Consider the following 27840-nt stretch of genomic DNA (forward strand, 5'->3'; position numbering starts at 1 on the left):
CTGAAAATCTTTAATATGGTAATGTCACTGTAAATCTTAATGTGCTAAATATAGGGTTTACCTTCCTACAACGAATGAAATTTAAAAAACTAAAACCATTTTCTCATAAGCCCATCTTTTTACATATATACTGGAATACAGTTTCTAGAACATGGTTTACGAATGTCTCTCTCAGTTCTCTAATTAATTTTACTGTTTTGGACACTAAAGCCCAATGACATGCTTGAGTCACATAAGGAGCACTGACTGATGAGTACAAAGGGAGAATTCAGGTCTCTTCTTTCTGGGTCCACACCCTTTCCCACACACCATGCCTCTTACACTCTGGCCCTGCCTACTTTGTAAGTCTTCTCTCAAGTTCTACTGAGCATGCATACTCCTTACTTCAACTACACAAAGTAATTAGTTATTCCTTGCTTGAATCAGGCTAATTTTTGCCTTTGTGCCTCTTGGTTTCTATGCTTAAAATGCTCTTCCTGCATTATACCTCTCACCCTTGAAGTCAATACAAGGATTACCTAGGTGCTCCAATTTCAATGCCCTTCTTCTGTGCTCCAGGAACTCTCTGGCTAAATAATTTAGAAACTAGCTTCTAAATGGGGTAAGGGAACCACCTGTTAACCTATTTCTTCCACTAGAGTCCTGTACATTCTTTTAGGTCAGTTTCTATAACTTTATATCCCTAACACCTAGCTAAGTATCTGACACACTGCAGGTGCTCGGGAAATGTTTATTAAAGGAGGTAATGCACAGCACATTCTGAACATGGTGAATGACAAGGTCAGAGAGACACAGAGTACAGTGATAATCCTCACTCCTAGGTCAAAAGCTGGACTTGGTTAGACTCAGAACACAACCTCCTTATTATTACACTACTACATCTTAATTTCCAAGGTTGTACAGACTGAACATTTACTGTGGGTGAAAGTCTTAGGTATTTGATGCAATAAACACTAATTTCATCTTATTGTATTATTTTCTATAATAGAGATCCTTTTAATATACAGTAATATCTTGGTTCACAAAAGCTTCAGTCTGCAAACAATTCAATTCACAAACAAGAGTCTTCAGCAAAATTTTGCTTCCTCTCTCAAACTCTGCATTGAGTGACAAATACAACCATGGCCATCTTCCCCATGGAAACGTAAACAAACATAGCCATCTTGCACAAAATCATAAAACAAATTAAGTTTGTATTAATAAGTAAATGTATGAGTTTTAAAGTTTTAAGACATATAAGCAAATTCACAAGTTAGAAAGAAAAATATAACTTTAATTTGGAGAATTGAGTCTCTGTAGGTTTGCTGTTTCTTTTAGCTCTTTTGTTGGTTTAGAGATGCTGCACAACACCCAGGAAACTGGAAAGCTCTTTTAAAACAATAAGAAAGAAAACATGGTCAGAGAAATCCACCTGTCCCTTTCGAAACATACTCCCCACTACCAAGACACACACACACACACACACACACACACACACACACACAGGAAATCGTGGAAAAAAAGAGTTGCACAGATGCTTGTTGATTATAATAACTTTCCTATTTATTGGGGGCATATTCAATTACAAGTCAGCAAAACTTGTATCATATTATCTGCCTTACTCTTAGCTCTAAGCAACAGTTAGCTGTAAACAGTGATGATAACTACAGCAACAACGACAGGTGCCAAAAAGAAATCTGCTTTCTCCTTTTATGTTTTGATCTGTATAATATTTAAACTGCTCTGAATGGGCCTGATCCTTTACTAGGCCAAGCAGGTAAAAGGCTGTGAATCCAGGGATTGGTGCCTGAGGAATGTTGTCTCTATTCTCCTCCAAATCATCTATCCTGCACCACAGTGATCATTTAAAAAGTTACATTTCCCACCAAAATGACTCCTTGTGTCCATCAAAAAATAAGAGCACAAATAGTTACAACAGTTTTATTTATAATAGAAGTAAATAAGCAATTCTCATGTCTATCAATAGGTGTGAGCAAATAAACTGTGGAATAGTCATATGCTGTAGAGCAAGGACAAATACTATGATATTCAACCATGGATGAATCATACAGACCTCATGCTTAGTCAGAGTGGTTAGACATAAGGAATAAAACTGCAGGATTTTATTATTACTATAATTCAGTAGCAGGCCAAAGTATTGACTGGTGAGAGAAGTTAGGATAGTGGCTTTCCCTGGAGGGGGTATATTCTGTTCGGGAAGGAGAAAACCTTGTAAGTACCAGTAATAGTCTGACTGTGTAGTTGTTACATGAGCAAAAACATGTGAAAATTCTCTGCACTTAAGATTTGTGTACGTACACTTTGTAAAGTTAACATCAAAAGAAAAAAAGTTCAAGTTATATCTGACCATGTTTCGCAGCAGCTTAAAACTCTTTACTGGATTGGGCCCATGTGTTTTAGATAATTTATAAGATCCTGCATTACAGCTTTTGTCTACCACTCCAGCCACATCTCCTACCATTTTCCCTCAGCTTTGTTAAGGTTCAGCTATGTGGGGCTCCTTTCAATCTTTCCTCACCATTTCAGAGCACTGCCCTTGCCTGTATGCTTTGCCTTATGTCCCCCTTTCCTGGAATACCTTTTCTTATCTTCCAAGTCTCAGATGAAATGTCCTTTTTGTAGAAACACTCTTCCTAACCTCCATGTCAGAGAAAGTTTTCCTGTTGCAAACACCTAGCAGATCTTTTACTTCTTGTTGTAAGTTTTACATACTTTTAGTTGTTTCCCCACTGGTCTACAAGATTTTTTAAAAGATAGTTAAATAGAATCTGGCACATAACAGGTACTCCTGAAGTATTTCTTAATTGAATGAGTAAAATTACGTACATTCTATATAAAGAACAATTCATCATCTATCAGAAGAAGGAGGAAGGATAAAAAAGCAGGTCACTGAAGCTATGCTCTGGAGTTTGGATCCCAAACAAAATCTGACATACAAACCCGTAACTGGCAATAACTCATATGTTCACCAACAGTAGAATGAAAAATAAAATTGTGACATATTCATACAAGGAGATATTATAGACAAAGCAAAGTCATAAGCTAGTGGTTCACACAATTCACATGGGTGTGCATGTTTAATGCAATCAGCCAGTGACAAAAGAGTATATGGTATACTGTTTGTTCCCATTAATGTGACACTTAAAATCAGGCAAAGGTTGTCAGAAGAGTATTTATTTTTACTACAGGAAGGAATGATATTGACCGGGAAGGGCTTCTGTTTTGGTGGGTACATGTTAATTTTAATCAATTTATGTGCAATCACTATATAAACAAATAGGTGTCCCTTCAGAAATGTTTATGAATACCATCTATAGATACACTATAGGTATTCTATTAAGATGGTTTTGACTTATAGTATATTTTAAAATATTAAGATGTAGCAGTTAGGTTGGCAATACTACTGATGACCAAGAGATAAAAACTGTTCTGGAGAAGATCAAGTGAGAATTAACTACTTGATAAAACAGAACACTATTTATTAACTAAATATCTTCTCTGTGCCAAATATTAGGCTAACTGTAGGAGATACAAAGCCAAATAAGACAAGATTCTTGCCTTTCAATAATCTTAGATGAAGAGACAAATTCACAAATAAGGACAATAAAATATCAGTGCTACAACAGGCATTTTGTATAGCAGAAACAGAAAGAGTTAATGAGATGGGTGGAAGGCTAGAGAGAGTGGTGAGAAAGAATTTACAATTGAACTGAGTCATGAAATATACATAGTGATTTTCAGGCTGAACGAAGAATGGAAGAAGAGTACTCCAGCTCCATGGAACAGCATGAACAAAAAATAGCCCAGGGCTGAGAGAATTGCAAGTAGTTCTTTGAGGCTGGGATTGAAGGGTGTGTGTGTAATCAGAAGCTAAATCATTGAGGTCCTTTCATAACATATATACACACATGGAGAACTGAACATTTTAAATATTTCTCTTTTCCAGCAAGAAAATACAACATATTAATCCAATTTGATGTCACTCATCACTAGATGACCCACTTCAAGTACAAAAATATAATTTCAAAAAGTTCCACTCTTCAGAAAAGATGAATGAACTTGTATCTAACAGAAAAGGAAAAAAACATGCTGAAGTTCTTTCATCGGGCTAAAGAGTTTTTGTTTTTTAACTAGAGAATTAACTCTTCCTATGCTTCTGCTCTACCATATACAGTAGAATTTACAAATAGGCTTGAACAAAAAAAGTGAAGTCAAATTTTTGATATTCAAAAAACTGTATCAGTTTAGAATTCAGAAAAGTGAGTATAAAGTTTATTTGCCAATTAAAAGCAGAAATTATATGATATAAATTGTCAATGATATATTTTAAACATTTTGGGTAAAGGATTATTAATAGTTGAATAAAATCTTTGCCTAACATAACATATATATGTTATACATATAAGCACAGTTAGATCTTTATGGGGCTTATGTGTGTGGGGGGTGTGATTTCATATTTAAAATAAAACAGCAAGGAAAGGGAAAGCAGCCAACAGTCATTCTTAATTAGACTGTAAGATGCTAGGGGGCAACTTTCTTTCCCTATAATACTAGGTAATAAAGAAATAACTGATGACATATACACTTCACTGTGACTCTATGGCCAAGTTAGTAATTTCACTGTATATGTAATCTAGAGAGTGCAAAGAGATCTATGGAGGGGTGAGCACTGGCACTTGTAAGAAATATCTGCAGCACACGTGCCCAACAGACAAAAGCATCTTAAGGTTGTTATTCAGCAAAACAGAAATGGCTAATTTTAGGAAAGATATAGATGTATACAGTAACATTAGTGGATAAAGTACTTCTTTTCTGTCAAGCCATGTTCTTGATAAAAAGCACAGGGCCTCCTTTCTGGAGTCGATGCTAAACTTGTTGGGATACTATCACTTGGAAGAGGAAACAAGTGATATTACGAGAGCAGATAGAAACTGGTATAAAAAGACAATGCGGGGAATGGGAGTAAAAGGAGGAGGATGTTGAATTGGGATCTGGAGGATGGATGAAATTTGGATGCTTGCAGAGGCAGAGGTGAAGTATTTCATGCAAGAAAAAAGATGTAGGAAAAAGTTGAGAACAAGAGGTGAACAGTTTGGAGACAAATGTGGCTGGAGGAGGGGCTCCTGTTGAAGAATTGGGGGAGAAAGGGTTAAATGGATGGGGGAATCAGCTGAGAAAGGCCTGCATGAGGCCGGGGTCTCCTGTACTTGGACTGCAACAGGCAGTGTTTGAGGTCATGGAGCTTGTAGTCCTAGTTCTAGAACTAAAAGCAATCCTTGTTTTCCAAGCTAATTCTCTAGTTAAAAAACAAAAACGAAACATAACAAATATAAATATTAAAGAGGGTGACAAGATATATAAGTTAGTTGATGGTATTTCAAAAGCTAAAGTCCAGGCCTCAGAGTTCCCTCTGTCTAAAACAGATGATTAACGTATGAAAAAAAATACACTGTTGAACTGATTATATTTACTGAAAAAATATGAAAGGCAACGAAGAGAGAAAGTTAGAAAAAACTCATTTGTCACAATTAAAGTAACTATTAAATAAAATTCTCCTTTGAAAATTGTTAAAGAGAAAAAATTGTACATTTGCTATGTCTTTCTACTAGGAAATATATTTCAGCATTACCAAATGGGGAAACTCTAATGAAGAATGTAAGCTAAGAAATGTAGAACACCTTAATTAGAAAGTCATTTTGTAGCCCTTAATAAAACAATTGATTCAAGTAAAAGTTATCCATTGGAACGAAAATAAAAAATGAGATATGACAGGGAAATGAACATTCACGTAGTACAAAAGTTACATCACACAATTTACTTTCTGGTCACACAAAGAAAACAATACACACTGAGTAAAGATTAGAGGGTCCTAACATCTTCCTGAGGTTAACTGCAACGTCACAAATGTTAGAAAGCCAGGTCTTATGGGGGAATTTAAACAATCTGGAAATCTTACTGACATGAGACAGAATTTGAAGTTTCAGAAGATCTAAGCAGCTAGAGTTTTGTGAGGCCAAAATACTGGAGACAAGGAGCTGCACAGTTAGAATGACAGCAAGAGGAAGAAAGAGGAGAGAGGGTTGAGACAGGGAGAGAAGACATAGGGTGGGAGAGGGAGAGGAAGAAAAAATATGCAAACTCTTTAGATCTTCAGATGGGTCCTCTTAAACCTTTGGCTGAGTACTGATCTGTGTGGAGAAAGCCACTGAGGTGAGGGAGGCCATGGAGAGAACTGGCTGAAAGAAGCAGGCAGAACAGTCCCCTAAAGTTCACTCATGGCCAGGAATGGTTCATGTTCCCATTAGCTTGAGTGGAAGAACGATCTGTCAGATAGGGTGTTGGATAGAATCCTGAGAAAGAATATGTCAGCAGTGGGGTCAAATTAGTCTTGCACTAAAGTATGCCCTGGATAAATCTGACAAAGCACAGTAATAAGCCTTAATATGATGAAGATAATTCTAAATACAGTAACTTGAATGTGTGTTCCCAAGGTTCAACAATATTCAAAGGGCTATGACAAAATCTAGCACTTAATGTAAAAATAAAACCACATTTTGCATCCAATCAAAAATTACCTGTTATGAAAAAGTATGAGGAAATACATAATGAGAAGAAAAATCAGCTAAGAGAAGCAGGCTCAGAAATGACACAGATAGTAGAAGTAACCGACAGAAGGTTGAAATAGCTATTGTAAATGTGATTCTATGTTCAACAATGTAAAGGAAAATATGAATATGATGAGAAGAGAAGTAGAAAACATAGCAATAGAAATTATCCAAAAAAACAAAGATTGCAAAAACAGAACAGAGTCAGTGAACTGTGGGACAAAATCATGCAGCCTAATATGTATGCAACTGGAGTTACCAAAGGAGATGGGAGACAAAAAAATAGTAAGGAGATACAATGGATAAAAAGTTTCCAAATATAATGAAAATGACATGCATATAGATACAAGATAAATAAATCTCAAAGAGAAGAAAAAACAATAGTAGGGCATATAATAACCAAATTGCTGAAAACCATCATAAATAGAAAAAAATTCAAAAGCACTGAGAGGAGGGAGAGAGAGAGAGAGAGAGAGAGAGAGAGAGAGAGAGAGAGAGAGAGAAAGAGATTGAGAGAGAGAGATCTGAAAGGGCTGTGCCCTGACAAAGGGAAAATGGTATTAGATGAACAAAGACTTGGCAGACATACTGAAGGTGGCCTAGAGAGGGAGCATTCATAGCAAGGAGGTGCCTAAGGTCCTGGCAGTGGAACAGAATGGCTTCAACAGTGGCGGTATGAGGTAAAGAGGCTCCAACAGAGAGAAAAAGAACAGGGACACAGGCAAGGCAGAGCAAAAGGAGAGCGGAGGAGGAGGAACGAAGGAGAACAGAGTATGATAAAAGGTAAGGAAAAAGGCTCAAGCTTCCTGTTTGGCCACATGATCCCAGGTGCTGCTGCCATGACTCCATCCGCTACGTGACACAGCCAAGGGAGTCTCCTCAGAGCTCAGCCGGTGCCGGCACCATGCCCTGGAACCTCTAATATTAATCCTTGCAAAATGGCTCTGATACAGATGGTGAGAGTACCTTTTTTTTTCAGAATAAAAGAACACCTCAAAACGATGGCTCAATTAGCTTTGGAACCAGCAAAAAAATAATAAGATGTATTCAAGTCAGTTTGAAGAGTGATCCTGAAATTATGATAAACATTTCTCAAAGTAGCAAGGGACATTCTGCTTAAGTTCAGCTGAAGAACAATGACAAAAGTGACTGTCTCTCAACACTACTTTGCAGTCTAAGAAAAAGATTAATAGTTCCAAGATCTCATTCTGACAGTGAAAGTGAATATTTTGTTTCCAACTCAGAGGATGATGAAGGGGCTACAAAGGAATGTAAAGAGGATTCTAATTTTGTCAAATTCAAAGGACAGAGAGTAGTTTCAGTTCCTGATTGCAAAGAAACACCTTCAAAGAAAATGTAAAAGAATAAAACAAGTGACTTGAAGGTCAGAGCAGTTCCAAAATGTTTTTTTTGTATTAAACTCTTTTATTGGTACACTGTAGGTATACAACACAATTACATTTCTCATTGGGAATTGTACCTTTACATAATGCATCTTGGTTCTTATTTTTTCCCCATTCCTAGCCCTCCCTTCACCCCCTCCACCCTTCCCTATTTACAAAGACTTTATTTCCATTTTTTCCATTTCTCAGCATTTTTCCTTTCCCCTGTCCCTCCCACTCCCCCTACCCCTTTGGACCTTTTCTTCCTATTTTGCATTATCGATTATTCATTCTAATCAATGGTACATTTTAGGTATACAATATAATGACATTCATCATTGGAAATTTGCACCTTTACATAGTCTCTCTTGGTTCTTTTTCTTTTTTTTTTTTTTTTTTTGGTACCAGGGATCCAACTTGGGTCCTTACGCTTGCGAAGCAGGCAGTGGAACCACTGAACTAAATCCCCGGCCCTCTTGGTTCTTATTTTTCACCCTTGCCCAGCCCTCCCTTCAACCCCTCCAGTCCTCCCTATTTACAAAGATTTTGTTCCTATTTTTCCATTTTCTCATGTTAATCCCATTCCCTTCTATCCTTTCCTCTAGCCCTCCCACTTCCTTCCCCTTTGCCCCTTTTCTTCCTATTTCACATTACCTATTCTACATTTAGTCCTTATTTACACTTTCAGTTTCTCACACCAGAGAAACTATTCGGAATTTATTCATGTGTGTCCTATTTATTTCACTTAAGAGTATGGCCTCAATGTGCATCCACTTAGCCATAAATGTCTCTAATTTCTCATTTTTTATGGCTGAGTAGTACTCCATTTTATAAAACAACCACATTTTCTTGATCCAGTCTCCAGTTGATGGGCATTTGGGCTGTTTCCAAGTTTTAGCTATCACAAACTGTGCTGCTATGAACATAGGCGCACATATATCACTGTGGTATGATTCTTTGAATTCTTTGGGGAAGATCCCCAGCAGCGGAATAGCAGGGTCAAATGGGACTTCCAGTCCTAGTTCTTTGAGGTATCTCCATACTGATTTCCACAGTACTTGCACCAGTCTACACTCCCACCAGGAGTGGAGCAGGGTTCCTCTTTCCCCACAGCCCCGCCAGCATTTCTTATTGGTGGATTTCATGATAGCAGCCATTCTTTCTGAAGTGAAGTGGAATCTCAGTGTTGTTTTCATTGGCATCTCTTGAATGACCAGTGATGTTGAACATTTTTTCATTTATTTATTTGCTATTTCTACTTCTTTGTCCGAGAAATGTCTGTTCATTTCAGATGCCCATTTTTGGACTGGGTCTTTAAATTTGGGAGGTCTGATCTTTTTAAGTTCTTTATAGATTCCAGATAGTAGACTTTTGTCTGAGGGACCGCTGGTGAAGATTTTTTCCCACATTGTGAGTTGTCTCTTCACACTGCTGGTGGTTTCTCTTGCTGTGCAGAAGCCTTTTAATAAGAAGAGATCCCACCTGTTGATTGTTTGTGCTAGTTCACGGGCAACTGAGGTTTTGTTCATAAAATCTTTTCCTACACCGATGTCTTCAAGGGTTCTACCTAACTTCTGTTCCAACTGGTTCAGAGTTTCTATTTTAATATTTAGATTTTTAATCCATTTTGATTTTAGTTTAGTGCATGGTGAGAGATACAGGTCTAGTTTTAATCTTTGGCAAGTTGAAGCCCAATTTTTCCAGCACCATTTATTAAAGAGGCTATCTTTCCTCCATTTGGCTCCTTTGTCAAAGATGAGATGGCTGAGTGTGTCTGGCGTTATTTCTGCATCTTGTAATCTGTTCCACTGGTCCTCAAGTCTGCTTCTTTGCCAGTACCATGCTGTTTTTATCACAGTAGCTTTGTAGTAGAGTTGCAGGTTGGGCATTGTGATACCCCCTGCCATGTCTCTGTTACCTAGAATTGCTTTTGCTATTCTGGGTCTCTTCTTGTTCCAAATGAATTTTTGGATTGTTTTCTCGAAGTCTATGAAGTATGCTGCTGGGATCTCAATTGGAATTGCATTAAATCTATATAGAAGTTTTGGAAGTATGGCCATTTTCACTATATTAATCCTTCCTACCCAGGAGCAGGGGATGTCTGTCCATTTTCTGATATCATCTTCAATCTCTCTTTTCAGAGTGCCATAGTTTTCAGAGGTCTTTGATTTCTTTTGTTAGGATGATTCCTAGGTATTTCAGTTTTTTGGATGCTACTGTGAAAGGAATTATTTGCCCTATTTCTCTCTCAGTGAATCTGTCATTCGTGTAGAGGAAAGCTATTGATTTTTGTGTGTTGACCTTGTAACCAGCTACTTGACTGAATTTGGTTATTAAGTCTAGAAGACTTTTGGTGGAGTTCTTGGGGTCTTCTATATAGAGTATCATGTCATCTGCAAATAATGACAATTTGACTTCTTCATTACCTATCTTTATTCCTTTTATTTCTTTCTCTTGTCTAATTGCTGTGGCTAATGTTTCCATAACTATATTGAACAAGAGTGGTGATAGTGGACATCCTTGGTCTTGTTCCTGTGAAGGATTTCAGTTTTTGACCATTTAGTATGATATTGGCTGTTGGTTCTTCATAGATGGCTTCTATCAGTTTGAGGTAGAGACCATCTATTCCAATTTTTTGTAGGGTTTTTATCATAAATGCATGTTGGATTTTGTCAAATGCTTTTTCTGCATCTATGGAGATAATCATATGGTTTTTGTTCTTGGCTCTATTGATATCGTGTATTACACTGATTGATTTGCGTATATTGAACCATCCCTGCATCCCTGGGGATGAATCCCACTTGATCAGGGTGTATGATAGTTCCAAAATTTTAACTTCTAAAAGAACACTGCAGAAGCTAAAGAGAACTAAACTGTATTGGCGAACTTTGTGTAATTTATTTAGCAAAGCTTCTCCTTCCTTTTCTGCTTGAACTTCACTAAATCAACAATATGAAAAACTGTTTCATTAATGGATGCTGTATTTGCACCTTGGGTTAAACATTATGCTTTAGAGTTTTGGTTCTAAGAGAGATTTACTAGAAAAACTTCAAACTACCATATTGCAGTATTTCATGTAGGAGTCATCAACGGTTTCTTTCTTGGAATCAGTGTAGAATCAGTCCCAAATTTGGTAATAGAAGTCCTTGATCATTATTAGTATTTTCTGGCATGTGCTGGATCAGCTAGACTGCATAATAAACTGTCTTAGTCATTTCCTCATTGCTGAGACGTAACACTCAACAACCACAACTCTAGGAGGAAAGGGTTATTTTTGCCTCACAATTTGTAGAGGTTTCAGTCCTTAGTTCGTGGGCTCCAAGATAGGGCAGCATGGTAGAGAGGCCTGGTAGAGAACTACTCACAGCAAGGGAGGCAGGAAGCAGAGAGAGAGATTAAAAGGAAGAGGAAGGTGATACACCCTTCTGGGCCACTGACCCAGGGATCCACCTCCTCCAAGCAGGCTTTACCTCCCAAGTCACATTCAGCGACAAACTCATCAGTAGAGTAACCTACTCATGAATATCACATACACATGATTCAATCACCTCCCAAAAGCCCCACCTATGAGCACATGAGGCTTTATGGGAACACCTAGATAAAAATGATAATAGAAATCAATTTAAAGAAGATTCTTCTTTAGAACTCTTTTGCTTTTGTACAAAAAGTTTTAGTAGAACACAGACCTACTTATTTGTTTACATATTGTATGTAGCTGCATTTGTATTAACTATGTCAGAAAGGAGTAATTGCAGCAGAGATTATAAATGAACCATAAAGCTTAAAATATTTACTGACTACTTAGAATATTTTTACTCCTGATTTAAACCTATGATGGACAACACTAATATTAAAAAGTAAGCTTAAAAATGTGGGTTTTTTTCCCTTTGGTATTGGTATATGTTTGTGATAATGATAATTACTTTCATCTTGGGAAATCGGTACATATATATTTAAAATTTTTTGTACATATTTATAGTACATAATTATTAAACTCATCATGGGGGATGTACACATGTAATAACACATCTTCTTTTTTTGTCTCCTTTTCCTCCCCTCCCTACATCCTGCAGCCCTTTTCCCCCTTTCCATTTAAAAAGATCTATTTCCATTTTATCTTTCAATTCTTTTTTCTTTAAATCCTTTCCGCTTCCTTACCCGTCCATCTCTTGTTCCCCTCCTTATTCCAGTAAGTTCTTCCTACTTTCTAATATCTATTCCCATTTTGTTCTTTATTTATATGTTGGGTTTCTCACACAAATAAAGCAATGCAATATTTAAATTGATTTATTTCACTTAAGATTATGGTTTCAGGGTACATCCATTTACCTAAAAATGTCCCAAGTTTATCCTTCTTTAGGGCAGAGTGTACTCCATTGTATATAAATACCACATTTTCTTTATCCATCAGGTGTTGATGAGCATATGGGTTGTTTTCACAATTTAGCTATTACAAATTATGCTGATATAAACACGGGTATGCATGTAGCTCTGTGGCAAAATGACTTTAATTCTTTTAGGAAGATTCTAGGAGGGGAATAGATAGATCAAATGGAATCTTTAGTTTTAGTTTTTTGGGGAATCTCCATATTGATTTCCTTAGTGGTTGAATCAATTTATTCCCCACTAAAAAGGGTTTCATTTTCCCTAAAGTCTCACAAGCATCTGTTATTGGTTTGGTTTTTTTTGTACTGGGTATCGAACTCAGGACCTTGTGCTTGCCAGGCAGGCATGTCACTGCTAAGCTAAATTCATGGCCCTTGATTTCTTGAAAATAGCCTTTCTTCCTGGAGATGGAATCTCAGTATTGTTCTAATTTGCATTTCTTGAATGGCCAGTGATATTGAGCATTTTCATGTATTTATTGGCCATTTGTAATTTTTCATCTGAGAAGTGTCTATTCATTTCAGATGCCCATTTTTTTATTGGGTCTTTTTTGGGGGAGGTCTAATTTTTTAGTTCTTTATATATTCTAGATATTAGTCCTCTGTCTGAGGAGTAGCTTGCAATTTTTTTTCCCATTTTGTAGTTTGTTTATTCACTATGTTGGAGGTTTCCCTTGCTGTGCAGAAGCATTTAAATTTGACATGATCCCATTTGTTGATTCTTTGTAAAATTTCCTGGGCAATGAGGTTTTATTGATAAAGAATTTGCCTACAACTATGTGTTTGTTTTACCATAGATTTAGTGTTTCTGTTTTAATATCTAGATTTTTGATCCACTTCAATTTTAGTTTTGAGCAAGGAGACAGATATGGGTTCAGGTTCAATCTTTAGCATGTGGGAAAGCTAGTTTTCCCAACACCACTTGTTAAAGAAGCTATCTTTCCTCCAGCAAAGGTGGTTGGCCCCTTTGTCAAAGACAGGGTAGCTGAGTATGCCTTGAGTAATTTCTGCATCCTCTATTCTTGTCCACAAGTCTTTTTTTTTTTTTCCAGTATCATGCTGTTTTTTAATCACTGCAGTTTTGTTGTATAACTTGAAGTCTGGGATTATGATGTCCCCTGCCTTGCCCTTGTTGCGCAGAATTGCTTTTGCTATTCTAGGTCTCTTCTGGTACCATAAAAATTTTAGGATTGTTTTCTCTAGTTCTGTGAGGAATGCTGTTGGTATTTTGCTTGGGACTGGATTAAATCTGTATAGCCATTTTGGAAATGTGGCAATTTTCATGTATTGGTTCTGACTATCCAGAATTGAGGATATCTTTCCATTTCTAACACCCTATTTGATATTCTTTTTCAGGGTACTATAATTTTCATTGTACAGGTCTCTCACTTCCTTGTTTAGGTTACAACCTAAGAATTTCATTTTACTTGATGCTACTGTGCAAGGTGTTCTATCCCTAATTCTCTCTCAGTGAGTTTGTCACTGCTGTACAGGAGTGCTATGGATTTTTAAGTACTGATTTTGTATCATGCTATGCTACTGAATTTGGTTATTAATTCTAGGAGCCATTCTAAGAGTCTTTTGCTGGAGTTTTGGGGTTGTATAGGATCGTCTCCCCAGAAAATAATAATTTAATTTCTTCCGCCCCTATCCACACTCCTTTTATTTATTTCTCTTGCCTAATTGCTCTGGCTAATGTTTCAAGGACTATAATGCACAAGAGTGGTTATAGTAGGCATTTTTTTTGTCTTGTTCTACATATACATATTGTACCTTAATCATTTTTACTTCCCCTCATCTCCAGATCTCTTTCCATTTCTACAAAGTCCACCTTTCTATTTCCTATCACCTCCCTTTTATTTTGCTCTTTAAATATTTTATGTTTTGGGTTTGAGAAACCATGATATTCAATTTTCTGTTTCTGATTTATTTTCACTTAGCATTATGGTCTAATTTTCTCATTCACAATTTGGATAGCCAAATGTTGAGAAGAAACAAGAACCAGCAAATTATTGGACAGTTGCTATCTTTGCATAACATACTACAACATCTATTGATTACCTCAGTACTCCTCTCATGTGGGATCATGCAAAGCACAGTTTTTATAACTGGCTCTGGTATGAAGCTACTATATATAATCCTTAGACTGCAGAAATCTGCTATGAACATTCTGGTTAAACAATTTGGACCTTTACCACTTAGTTCTCTGACTCATGTCTTACAAAACCTTATCCCCAATGCAAGGAAATCATCAGGCATTGATAAAACGTCAGCTGATATCAAGATAACCTTCCTGCTTTGGACTTTCTTTTTAAGATTTTTACCAGCAGTGTCAGGAGGCATTCCTTCTCAATAGCGACCTAACGCTACTTAACTGAATTTAGAGACTACAGGATTATGAGAAGAAGGGAACTGATGTATGGAGTATTTATTGATTTCTGTTGACAATGGAACACTGACAGTTTTCTTGGAAAAGGAAGAAGAGGAGGCTTCAAGATGTCCTTTACTCTTAACCTTGTGTGGGAGGGTGGTGGTATTCCAGCTGACTCTCCTCTGTTGAAAGTGTCATGCTTACATCCAACATTATTTTTCTGTCATATGAGATTTAATATTGGGAGGAGGAAATGCCATCAGTTTGAACTTTTGATTAGCCTGGTTGGTGTTCCTTTTCTAGTATTATGCAGTGGTACTTGAATTGGAGAAAATGTGCCTTTCATTCATTACCTGCTAGAGACTTTTTGCTGGGATGAATGGTGCTGTTTTTAGAATTCTTTTACACCACAAATATTATTAACTTTTCAGAGCCATTTAGCACGTTCTGAGCTCACTGTCTGCAAGTGAATTTGTTCCAGAGTATGGAAGTACAAAAGTACACATCATGGAAATCTGCTTTATTTGTTCCTCTAAGTATTGGGACTCATGAATGTGACTGAGAAGGCACACCATCTCTGGCTGTTTCTGAGACAAAGAAAGGTACTAATTGAGAAGCAGATGTTGTAGCCTTCTTCTTTTGGGTTTAGGCTACATAGTTTTGAGTAGGGTAGGGTAGGTCAAGATATGATTTCAGTGGGGATAGCAGGAAAAGGAGGAAAAGTACATAGGGTACAATATAGATAATATTTGGAATAATTAACATGGATGTCTAGAGAAATAAAATTGTGAAATACATTTTAGTAAATGATTTTAAAACAAAAGAAAAAACATTTCATTATTCTTATGTATTGACATGCTTTTCTTAAATAACATGCAGGTAAATAGTGTATTAATGACTAAATGTAACTTAACCTTGTCTCTATCAGGTAGGCATAAAACTTCTTGCAAGATATTTCAATTTTCCCCCTACAATCACAATTACCAGCCTTCTAAATATTTGCATAAGCCCCTTTTCTAAGGGAAATAAGAGGTTAACCTTCGCCACTGTCATCAGCTTATAATTTCCACCTATTCACTCAAATATTTCATACTTGAAAATGATATTCTTCTTTAAAATAATATTGCAATGCATCAGCATTTTTCACTAAAAAAAAAAGGTAAGCAAATAGAGCAAGGAAGGGGAATAGTGTAAGGGAATTTGACCTTTAAACCATAAACCAACCAAAATCCTCCAACGCAGAAGGAAGGACATAGGAGGGCTCCCTTCACATACCAGTGCTCCCTGGATCTTTATTTCCCAATTGTGTATTTCTAAATATTGTCTTTCATGCTCTACAATCTAGCATGCACAAATTTTAAAAAAAACACCTCTTCATTCTTTTCCTTAACACAACCAATGTGAGTTGTTTTGCTTGTAAAAAGGCACTTTACTCAAGAGAAAAAAATTAACAGGCAGCATAAAAATTAAAAAGTACAAAAAGACATAAATATGGATGAGTGAGAAGAGATATATACATTCGAAGATAACCAAATTCTAATCTCTACTGTTCTTATTTGACCAAAGTAAAATACCCAAGAATCATTATTTCTTTTCTCTTCTTTTGGATATAAGTGTAAATAGAACTTATGTTATAAATATTAATGTTAAAATTAGCTACCAACCTATCATTCATCTGCCATTCCATCCAAAATTTACTGAGAGGGCACCAATTTTGTGTGAGGGTCTTCCACTATACACCACTGAGAATATACCAGTACAAAGTTTACACATACATACACAAATGTAGACACTCACACACACAGAAGGAGGGAGGGAGGGAGGGAGGGAGGAAGGAAGGAAGATGGGGAGGGAGAGGAAGACAGAGAGGGGAAAGGGTGGGAAAGAGGAAGAGAGAGATTGATTTCCTATCCTCCCAGGGTTTATAGTTTAGTGAGGATAAATAAACAAGAGGTTATAATGAAATGTTCCTTAACAGGTCTAAGTACTTTATATGCATTATCATATTTATCTCATCATAAAACATTTAATCATCTATAAAGTAGGTACTATTATCAACTATTATTCTCATTTTTTATGATTTTATAGCATAATGACATTTTTTATCAATGCACTTACTTTTTACATCAATTATTTCCTTTAGCCTAGAAATGCAAAAAGACATGAATTTCAGTCATTCACCTTTTGTGGATGACAGCAGAAGTGAAGGAATTTTGGGTCACCTGATTTAGAGTACAATGCTTGGATCTATAGTTTTTATTTCTATCAATTAGCCTTAGACTTCTTCAGTGAGCCTTAGAGTTATGGGGCTTAGAGATGCTTAGAAGCCCAGAGAGTTTAGTGACTTCTACAAAATCACACAACTGTTATTTACTCAGAGTGCAGGACCTACAATTTAGTTCAGGGTAATATGACAATTTTTATGGTTCTTTCACAATTCTAGCAATCATTTTTCATTTCTAACCTATTTACCTGCTTAATAAAAATGCCACCTGAAGCATAAAACACCACTTAATAATATCATCCCCATTTTACAGTTGAGAAAACTGAAGTATTAAGAGGTTAAAGAGTTGTCTAAGGTCACACAAGTAGAAAGCAAGAGTTTTATCTAAGATGTAACTCAAGCAGCCTGAATTCAGAGCCCATCTTCTAATCACTATTTTTGTTGCTTTGAGTAAAGACACAACAGTGAACGGTGAGTTAAATCACTGCAGGTAGTTCCTAGGGTCTGGTGTAGGTCAAGGTGAATGAGAATGGCTTGAGGAAGGAGGTTACTGCCACCTTCAGACAACAGTTACATTGGTGCAGCTGGTGAGACTAAAACCAGATTTACAGAAAGCTGTGAAGGGAGTATGTAGGAAAGGAAGAGAGACTCACTTGAGATATACTTGAAACAGCTTTGAGACAGTCACACCTTGAAAGGAAGGCTCTGAAAGACTGTAAGCAGATGGGATGGATTAAAGACAGGAAATGAAGACTGTACCTTTCCATTTATAAGTAGGCTATTCTGGTTGACCACAATCTTAGTTACTTTTCTCTTGTGCTGAGACAAAATACCCAACAAAGTTAAAGGGGGAAAGGTTTATTTGGCTTACAAGTTTGTAGAGGTTTCAGTCCATAATTGGCTGGGTCCAAGGCAGGGTGGCAGAAGGGCAACAGTTCATGGCAGTGGAAGACAACAAAAGGAACAAGGGAAGGGGGAGGGACCTTCAACAGCCTCTTTCTGCCCCTTTTATCTTATGCAGATTACGTAGGGTGCATAGCACTCACACTCTCAATACTAGTGCCCTTGAGCCTAGCACTGCACCATGAATCAATTCTAGAAAAAGTCCCCCACCTGTAATTGCATGAGGCTTTGGGGGTACGTCTAAACACAAGCCATAACAACCACATTTCTGGAGGCGCGGGCCACCCTCATACCAGCAACCAAAAGATTATTCACGGGCAGTTTAAGTCAGCAAAGGCTCCTCTTTCTTCCCATTTTCCTGAGATTTCTAGCTCTTAATTCACCCAGAACTGATATCTAAGACAAAACGATAGACCAGAAAGACATAGGACTGCCATAGAGCATCAGGCTAATAGTCCAATCTATCTTAAAACTTCTTTTTGAAATTGTATCTTAGCATAATTTTCTATGCTCTGCTAACCACATTACCATAGCATTTTTTCTAACAGTCTTCTTCCTGTTCCTGAGAACTCTTAGTACTGTGCAAATATCTCAGTCAATATCCCAACAGATTGTGAGAAAGTGGAGCAGTCATTATCTTCCCTATTTTATAGCGAGTCTAACACTTAAAGCAGTTTCAAGGAACAAGAATAACACTTAGAAAGAGGTGTTCAAAGAACACCAGAATATCAAGCTGCCACCAAAGGTGGCTGGAAATGCTTTTTATTTCTTTAGATTTCTTAAATCCTCATGCTGACTAGTTTCTGTCACTTCACAAAGCATCTGTAGTCACAGGAACCCCTTTCTTGAAATAGCAGTATTATTCAAGCATTTTGTGTGATTATTTTGTCCTTTTAAAGATTACATGTCATCAACCCCTCCCCTTTAGAGCCAACAAACAAACCTCAAGTTTCACAGAGCAGAACCTTTACTTTTTTTTTTTTTTTTTTTTTGCTAGCAAAGGCAGGAGACTCCAATGACCCACAATGGGACATGATTCATTAGGGAAGAGCTACAAATACATAAATCAACATGTCAGAGAAGGAAGTCCAGTTGGATCCAGCGGGACATGCACGCTACATACACATTTGTTCCGCTCTGTGCAGTCTCACCTGTCTTTGGTGGCTCACACCATATAATAATCAATTATGCTGACAAGTTTCCCTACAAATTGTTTCAGCCTCAGTTACTCATGCACTTCAAGGGTGAGATGCGGAGGCCTCTAAGGAAGAGAATGAGCAGGGAGCCTGGCTTCCTGTAAAATAGAACATATGGAACTGTTTGGGGGAGAGAGCAATCAAGGAAGGGTGCAAACATGCACACACGAAGGAAAATTTGTTCAAGGGTACAGATACAATGCAGACAAGCCTCATACTGGGAGTGACGATAGCATTTGAGAACTAATGACTTTTAAAAAGTAGTTCTTGTTTGTAAAAACACTCGCAGTTGTAAACCCAGCATTCTAGCTCATTCCAGGAATAAATTTAACTGCTCTATACATCCTTGACATGCCGAGCAAAACAGAATGCACTGCAGGCAAAAAGCAAATAACTAGTCAGGAGCAGACCTGGTTTCCAAACATGGTTTTAACATTGACAGACTTTGGGATGTTGAGCAAGTTATTCTCCTTTTCTTCATTTGCAAGGGGATGATATTTTTCATGAACAATGGTGACAGCTCCATCTTGCCCACCATAAAGTAAACTTGGGCTTTAGCTCATCTCACCAAGTTTAGGACATGAGGCAATCACACTTGTCTTTCCTAGATTTTAGTCATCACAGCACATTACTTGTGAGGAGATAGGCCGAAATGAGATTGGATATCCCCACGATGCATTCTGATGAACTAAAACTAAACTCCAAGGCATTCTGCCAAAGTCAGTGTGAAAGAAACAGTACAAACAGTAATAGAACCACCCACAATAAGCCCAGAGAGGCAGCTTTTCCAAGTACAGAAATAGTGGTTAAAAATCAGAATATTCAAGCATTGATGCATTTCTTTCTAAGACAATCTCTTCACACAGGAAACACTTACAACTTTGGGAGGGATATAGCCAATACTTAGAACATTCATTATTTTCAGATTGTAGGATTTCACCAACCAGGAAAATAAAGTAGACAAACATAAAGCCAAATTTTTATTATAGTTAGTAAAGATGCTTGAAATAAGACATAAAACGGATCACCTGCTATACCACTGCTTTCAGAAAAGCGTGAATGTTTTAATACCAAATATGGCAAGAAAATAATAGCAGAAAAAATAGTCAGTGCCTCCCAAGAAAGTACACTTGAAATTTTTGCTTGTTCATGTGTGCTCTTGTGCACACACACACACAAGCCTCCCCACGTGCACACAAACATACTACCTACTTCATTGACTCTGCTTTACCCCTTTTCTATGGATCATATGCTGGACTGGCAGGACCAGGTAGGTAGAATGGCCTTTGGGGATCACGCTCTAAGAGGGAGTTGTTAGGTATCAGTAACAGTGAACATTTGCAGATTGCTATGCTTGAGGACACATAAGGTCAAGTACAAAGTTAAAATGTTGTGATTGCTTTTTGGGTGGTACAGAAGCACTCTTGCTTTTTAAATGGGAAGTTGTTATACGAAGCCAGGGCTTCATACTTTTTACTCTCACACTAGACTTCAGATGGAAACAGACACAGACTCATATGATTTTAAAAGTTGGAGAAATAAAATATACAAAGACTCAGCTGTAATCATTTTATCTTTGGGTTGTTAAGTATACATTTTTTAAAAATACTAAATTAGTACTAAATTTGAAAGTATTAAATGAAATTGTTCAACAGCTTCTTACTGTGGGTAACTTAGAAGGAACATTAAGGACATGTAGATATAATCTGAAAAGAAAACGATAATGATTCATAGAATTACTACAGTTCTCATGTAACTGAAAACAATAGAGCCCACTGCAAAATACAGACAGAGCATTCAAATCATTTTAATGGTTTTTCATTTTTTTTTCTTTTAAATTCTCTGCTCCTTTTATCACTACCATTTTTTTAAATGGAAAGTAGAATGTCCTTGCTGCCCATTTTCTTCTTTTCCTTTTGTTCTAAAAATGAGGGTAAAATTAAGTGCCTAGATCACTACAGATTTCCAGATGGTCAGACAAATGAGTAGTTCAACTCCTGGGCTTACATTTTTCATAGATATGGACACTTACCTCTCACTCTGACTCTATGGCTCTTGTTCAATACACATTTTATTTAGCCTAAGTATCCCAAATACGTGAAAACCAAATTTTTGCCTTGAATGAAGACCAAAATTGATTTAATTGCTAAAATCAAAATGGGAATTTTTCTATGCAGTTAGAAAAATGTTCCTATATTTTCCTGGTGTGCTTGTGGTATGTGTATTTCTGAAAGAAAATACTGAAAGTTTACATTATTTATATTTTAATTTTTGCTAGTTATTCTAAAATGTGACTGTCTTCTTATTTTTCTCCCTTTCTGCTACCCTTCTTCTGATTATTGCATTTACCCTTTTCCTAGTTTCCTACAGCTATTATTCAATGTTACAACTGCAAGCCCTTTTGCCTCTTCTTTTATTTTCATGGGTTCTTTTACTGCTGTGATTTTGGTCTTGAATGCTACAATATAATAAGCCTATAGGCAAAGACTAGAAAACAAATACAAATGTAATAACTGCATAACATATATTGCTCAATATATGTCAGGAATCATTCCAGGTGTTTTTAAAATTATTAACTCATTTGAGCTCGATAATAACTTTATGATATAGGTATTATTATTTCTACTTCAGAGATGGCAAAACTGAGAAACAAAAAGTTCAGTAAGAAGCCATGGTAAGAGAAGTAGTAAATGGTGGAACCAGATTCAAAGCTACTCAGTCTGTATCCAGAGACCCTGCTCTTAACTACTGGTAGATGAAGACTATAAAGGAGGAAAAGAGAGAAGGAATGGGAGGAAGAGGGAGGAAGAGAAAAATGAGTGACTGATTCACTGGAAATAGAAAGGATGGTAGGAGGTACAAACAAGTAGTCATAAATCCGGAGTAAAAATCTGGGCTTGATGTTCACTAGGGCTATGGGCCAAAGAAATATAAGGTAAGCACGTCTACCTTGGAGAGGCAGTTTTACCATCTTGAAGATAAATGGTAACTAGGGTGTCAAGAGGTCACTAGTGACTGGTTCAGGAGTAGAAGAGCATCATTGGTGATATTCTGGCAGACAGCTGATAGCTAGCCCTCCTGGGAGATGGAAGAGTCCTGATTTACAGTGTTTTCAAGGTCTTAGTAATATAAATAGTTCCACCAGGGCTGATTTTCAGCAGCAAATTATGCTGAAATTATCAGCTAATGATGTCACTCAACTTAGAGCTCGGAAGAAATGTACAGAAACATACATAGTGATACAATATTGTTGTCATCAGCTACAACAGATACAAATAATGTCAAGAGTAGTCATCTTAGTGAAAAAATTAAGAACTGACAAATTTATCAAGTATTACCTTTGCTTTCAATATTATGAAATCTACTTTTAATTAATAGCTGTGCTTATTAACCAGTCCAAAAAAATCCTAAAAATTTCAGAAACAACTCTCAGGAGCCTCAGGAGAGTGACTACCCTAAAGCATCCATTCTTAAGTAGGTGGATGGATACTGATCCAAAGATTGGATCTTGTAAGAACCCAAATTCACCAAAGCTAAAAAATAAATGAAGGAAGAGGGAGACAAACAAAAATGCTAAGTTTATGAAAAACAGAATTTGTAGTCTAATTTGATGAGTGAAGAAAGAGGTCAAATGTGAAAAAGAGTCTGAGAAGGTAAGTCCAGAGTGGGGCTGGATCTCTGCTCTCTGCCATTCTGCAGGCCATGAGTAGCAAACAAAAAAAAAAAGCACACCCTCTCAAGTCCTTAAGCAAGAGCTCATATCTAGTTTCTTGGTTCTGTGGAAACTTTCTTTCAGGGAAAACAATCAAAGATCAAGGAGGAGTAGATAGTATTTCATAAAACAGGCTTTAGATGAGCTGTAATGATAAGTCATTGTCTTACTGTTCTTTGGCTGGAACAAAATATATGACACCCATAAGTTAAAGGAGAAGAGTTGTGTTTTGGTTCACAGTCCACAGTTGCCTGGATCCAAGGCAGGGTGGCATGGCAGAGGGGCACTGCAGAGGAGAAACAGTCCATGGCAAAGCAGGCAGGAAACAGTGAACCAGCAAGCAGTAACAGCCAGCCTGCTTTTCCCTTTTGTCCCACCCAGGCTACAAGCCTTCTGAGTGGGGCTACTGTTTTCAGTAAATCCATTCAGCCACACCCAGAACTATGCTAATTTTGATCAGCAGACTAAATAAGTACCACACCCTTAATTCCAGAATCACACACTCTAGATCCATCCAGCTCCAAAAATCCCAACTATGAGCACATGAGGCTTTGGGGGGACATCTAGATACAAGCCATAACAATCATGCAAGAAGAAAATGTGACTAAAGAATGTAATGAAGACACTCTGTGCATAAAGTGGGATATGGCACTGAGAAAAACCTGGATGGATGGTTCTGAATAGACAAAATAAGTCCAATATCACAGGCAACTCATGAGCTTTGGAGGAAGGCAGTCTGTTTAACTTATCTAGGTTTCCTCTGAGTCATGCACAGGGCATGGTACCATCATACAATCAGGATTTTTCCACTAACTGGATTTCCGTGATATCCTGTCTCATGAGGTCTTTGAAAATGTCATTACTTAACTACAAAGGGATTTGGGAGGTGTGTGTGAAAAAATACTTTGTTTATAAAACATTCTGCCTTTTTCTTTATTGTTTAAGATTCTATTTAAAAATTCATAAGCTCACAAAGAATGCATATACAGTATAAAATTACTGCCCTCCAGCTCTTTCTATAACTTTCAGTATATGTAGCACAATACAGAATTTTAGATATGAAGCACTTATCAAATGCTTGTCCAATTAAAAGATTAGAGCAAGATCTACCTCATTACTCCAAACTGCCAAATAATGGGCTGTTTTATTAATTGACACCTGAACACATAATTATAATTGGCAATCCTACATAGCAGAGTGCCTCAGGTCAAAAAAATCAGCTACTTTCCAGATCCCAAGTGGCAAGCTGTGGATTGAACTGGAAGTTAGTTAGCATAGTTCTCACTTTTATAATTGTAAAGAGGAAGCACAGCTGTAATCCCCAGGTTGGCTTTGGTAAAGCCAATATTAAGATGGAGGTTCTTTCAGTTTTACTGAACACTGTGTTTCTACTCCCCTGTGCCCCTTACTCAAGCAGTAATGCTCTCCTGCCATAACATTCCAGTTCAGAGAAGGGCTTCTACCTTCCTGCCATGGTTGATATGAAATAGCTTGGATACAGAAAAAGAGAACAACTATGTCTAATGAAGAATCTCTGCTAAGCTCTTTTTTGAGAACAATCATTTAGTGAATATTTCTTGAACATCTACTTCCAAGAAACACTGTGCTAAGGAGATGTGAGAATAAAGGAGCAAGAGACTTTAATTAAATACCTCCTCTACATTAGGAATTATGCTAAACAGGATCCCCTGCTTCATATCATTTAGTGCTCACTATTTCATTTTACACATAAAGACAGGGAGCTGTAGAGAGGTTAAGTTCAATGTTCCAGATAACACAGGTGAAAAGTGATAGAGCCCAGAGCTGCCCCCAGACAGTAACACTCCAAGCTTCTCTTCCCATATATCACATTAGAACTAAAATCACAAATTGTCATAAATTGTCAGGCAGGGATCTGGCATGAAGAGCATGTAACTTATTCTTAGTTTTCTGGAGGACAGTAGAAAAGATGCAGAAGTTCAGCTACACACAAGAGATATACACCAGTACTATTCATCATGGCCTGGTATGCTCTAGAATGGTTTTATAGACAAGTTAGGCAGATTGGGAATTTATGGAGAATAAGTACAAAAGCTGGAACTTTATTGCTTGGGTAGGAAGAAAGAAAGGGAGGGTATTCCATATTCCTCCCCCATACCTGTTGGAAAAGGAAGGAGAGAGCCTGCTGAATAAAGGTACAGACAGCAGGAATAAGAGATACATTGAGGGAGAATTTACTTCCAGCTAAAGAAAGCAGACTGAACGTCACATTAATTCATTCTCTCATGAAACTCTACTGACATTACAGTGAAGACATTATTTTTTCTTTTCCAAGATTATTTTTTCCTTTACCTAAAGGGTATTACTGTTCACATTTCAAATGTCCTTCCCCACCAATTTCTCATATGTTTGGAAGGTGACTGGCTCATGGAGGTTCTATGGCTGACTTGTTTAACAGGCAGTGGGGGATGGCTGGAGATGAATCACTGGGTTATGACCTGGAAGGGTTATCTCCTTCCCCCACTTCTTTCCCTCTCTGCTTCCTGGCTGCCTTGGGTGAGCAGCTTTTTCTCCACTAAGTCCCTCTGCCATCCTGTCTGTGCCTTGAAGGTAGCCGATCATGGCCTGAAACCATGTTTAAGTTGTTATTTAAGTTGTTAAGTTGTTTAAGTTGTTGTTGTGGGTGTGGGTATTTTGTCTCAGAAATGAGAAAATGATTAAGACAAAGAGCAAGAAAAACAGAAGGGGTAAAAGAAAAGCAGCCCAGTTTTGGAAGCTGGAAAGCAGATAAGAGGGACAAATATCTCTAACAGACTCAAGAAACCAGACTCAAATTTGTATGACAGTAGTAAGGAAAGCTGAGAAACTTTGAATTCTCTCTACTTTGAATTCTTGACAGCTCCAGAAACATCTGGATGTAGGAGTAAAAGAGAAGGAGAAACTAGTAAAAAGATTACCTGAAGGTCTATTTAAGTAGTCAGATTCCCAGATACCTTCTCCAGCTACGCAACTATCTTTCCTCTACCTCAGGGAAAACTTGAAGCTTTAGTCTCTAAAAAGAATTAAATAGAGAGAGGGCCTCTGGACTGCAAGAGAGTAAAAGTAAAAGAAATTATAATTAAAAGTAAAAGAAATCATAGGCATTAGGTGAATTTATGCACACTAGACACCAAGAATCTCCAGCCTTCTTCTAAGATCTTCTCATTCAGTTCCACAGCTGCTGGCAGCCAGGCCTTCAATCTCTAGAAAGCAGATTATAGAATCTTTATTCTTAGAGCCTGGTTTAGAAAGAATGACCTAAAGACATGAATATTCTGGGTTTCCTAGATAAATAGCCCAGGCAAATCTCCACAGTTCTATAATCCTAGCCCAAGCCACAAAGTGTGATCAAAAGAATAAATGAAGCAGTTATGAACTCTCATTCTTAATATCTGAATAACAGAAAGGATCTCTTTGAACCAAATTCCATATAGAACTATTACCAAACACAGTTTATAGTATTATAGTTTACTTTAAAAATTCTTGTCTTTCCACCTTCTATATTCTTAGCAATTATTTTATCGCACAACTGATGAAATAACCTCACATGCATCCAGGTTTAAAAGACAAGCACACATGCTTTAAACACCCCTTAGAAGCATATACTAATCAAGAAACATACAGAGGCTAGTGTACAACTTATAATTTTCCTTTAATTAAGTTACTCAATATATATTTGCTCAGGGTTCCACTCAAGGGATCTGGCCTCTTTCAATATGAGCACCATTTTTGAGGGGGCTAATGATTTGGTCTTTGGCAGGTTTAAGGAAGGGAGTAAGATTTTCCACTATTATCCTATAGTCATACTATATCACATTTAAGTGAGTATGGCAGAATAATCTTCTGAGGGATTAAATCTGTTCTAACAGCTTTAGGAAACTTGGCAAGGGGAGGGGGCGAAAAGTATTTTTCTCCTTTTCTGCCCCCAGGTAAGAATAATCAAGTCTCTGTTTCCTCAGGAAAGGATTAACAGCTTCCTTTTTTGCAGAGGGAAATGTACCAGTGAGATGTGAGAGAGGAATGTGGACTGGGATTATTTTCAGCGGGAAGGGGTAGGGGGTTTTATATGTCTTGAAAGAGTTGATGCCAACGATGGTAATGACAACAGTCAACATTTACTAAGTGCTGACCACTGTTTTAGAAAGTGTTTAGAAATTTCTAATTTACATATAATTTATTTAATCCTTGTAACAATTTTGTAAAAACATACTATTATTGCCATTTTACAAAACTGATAACTGGGGCACAGAAAGAGTGAGTAATGGGCCCTAGGCACAGGCGGTAGTGGCAGAGACAGGAATTGAACCCAGGCAGTCTGGGCCCAGAACTCACTGCCCTAATCACTCATGATGAATCCCTGATGCCTAAGAATGCCTGGAGGGAGAAGTGGTAGCTTCCCTAAGTGGCAGGATTCGATTCCATAAACTGTCCCATATCACTATACGTTGTTGTCTTACAGCCCAATACTACACTACCATTGGATGAAGTCCAGTAGTTGAGCTTGGTTGGCCTGGGTGGAGAAATTGCAAGGCCAGATGTTTTCAAATAACCAAAGGGACTTGCAAATGAATCTCCCAGCAAGGGCCAGAATGAAACTCCCAGCAAAGACCAAGGTGGCCAAAACCATTTTCAATAGACAGAACATGTACATTTCTATTTTCATTAGAAGTTGCACAAGGCTTGCCAAACTTTAAAATTCAAAGCTTCAAATAGTACAGGAAGTGGTAGATGTACTAATTATCTTGATTGTGATAATCATTTCACAATGTACACATATAAGAAATCATCACACTGTACAATATACAAGTTTTAACTGTAAATTATACTTCAATAAAAGAAAGGAGAAAACACCCTCACAGCTTCAGAGCATGCAGGCTCCTAGATCAAAAGATGAATCAAAATGAGTTCTACGTTGGAAGAGGGAAAGTAGGTAAATAATTAAATAGGAGGGTACTTGCCAGAGCTGAAATTCAGTGGAAGAAGGAAGAGTTACAGTGCCTCAGATTAACCAATCCCCACTGCCCAGCCTGCATGACTGAGTAGC

The 27840-nt window shown here is 37.3% G+C and overlaps 1 protein-coding gene and 1 pseudogene across 8 annotated transcripts in view; one reads left to right on the forward strand and one right to left on the reverse strand.

Moving 5' to 3' along the window:
- Exoc4 (exocyst complex component 4) overlaps positions 1-27840 on the reverse strand; it is an 816538-nt gene that overhangs the window by 191171 nt on the left and 597527 nt on the right. The gene's annotated exons all lie outside the window — the stretch shown is intronic.
- Positions 14273-14932, forward strand: LOC110344258 (origin recognition complex subunit 2 pseudogene; annotated as a pseudogene).

Source organism: Heterocephalus glaber, unplaced genomic scaffold (assembly GCF_053883595.1).
Source record: "Heterocephalus glaber isolate CG9 unplaced genomic scaffold, H.glaber_assembly_v1.0 deba00000546, whole genome shotgun sequence".
NCBI classification, from domain to species: Eukaryota; Metazoa; Chordata; class Mammalia; order Rodentia; family Bathyergidae; genus Heterocephalus; species Heterocephalus glaber.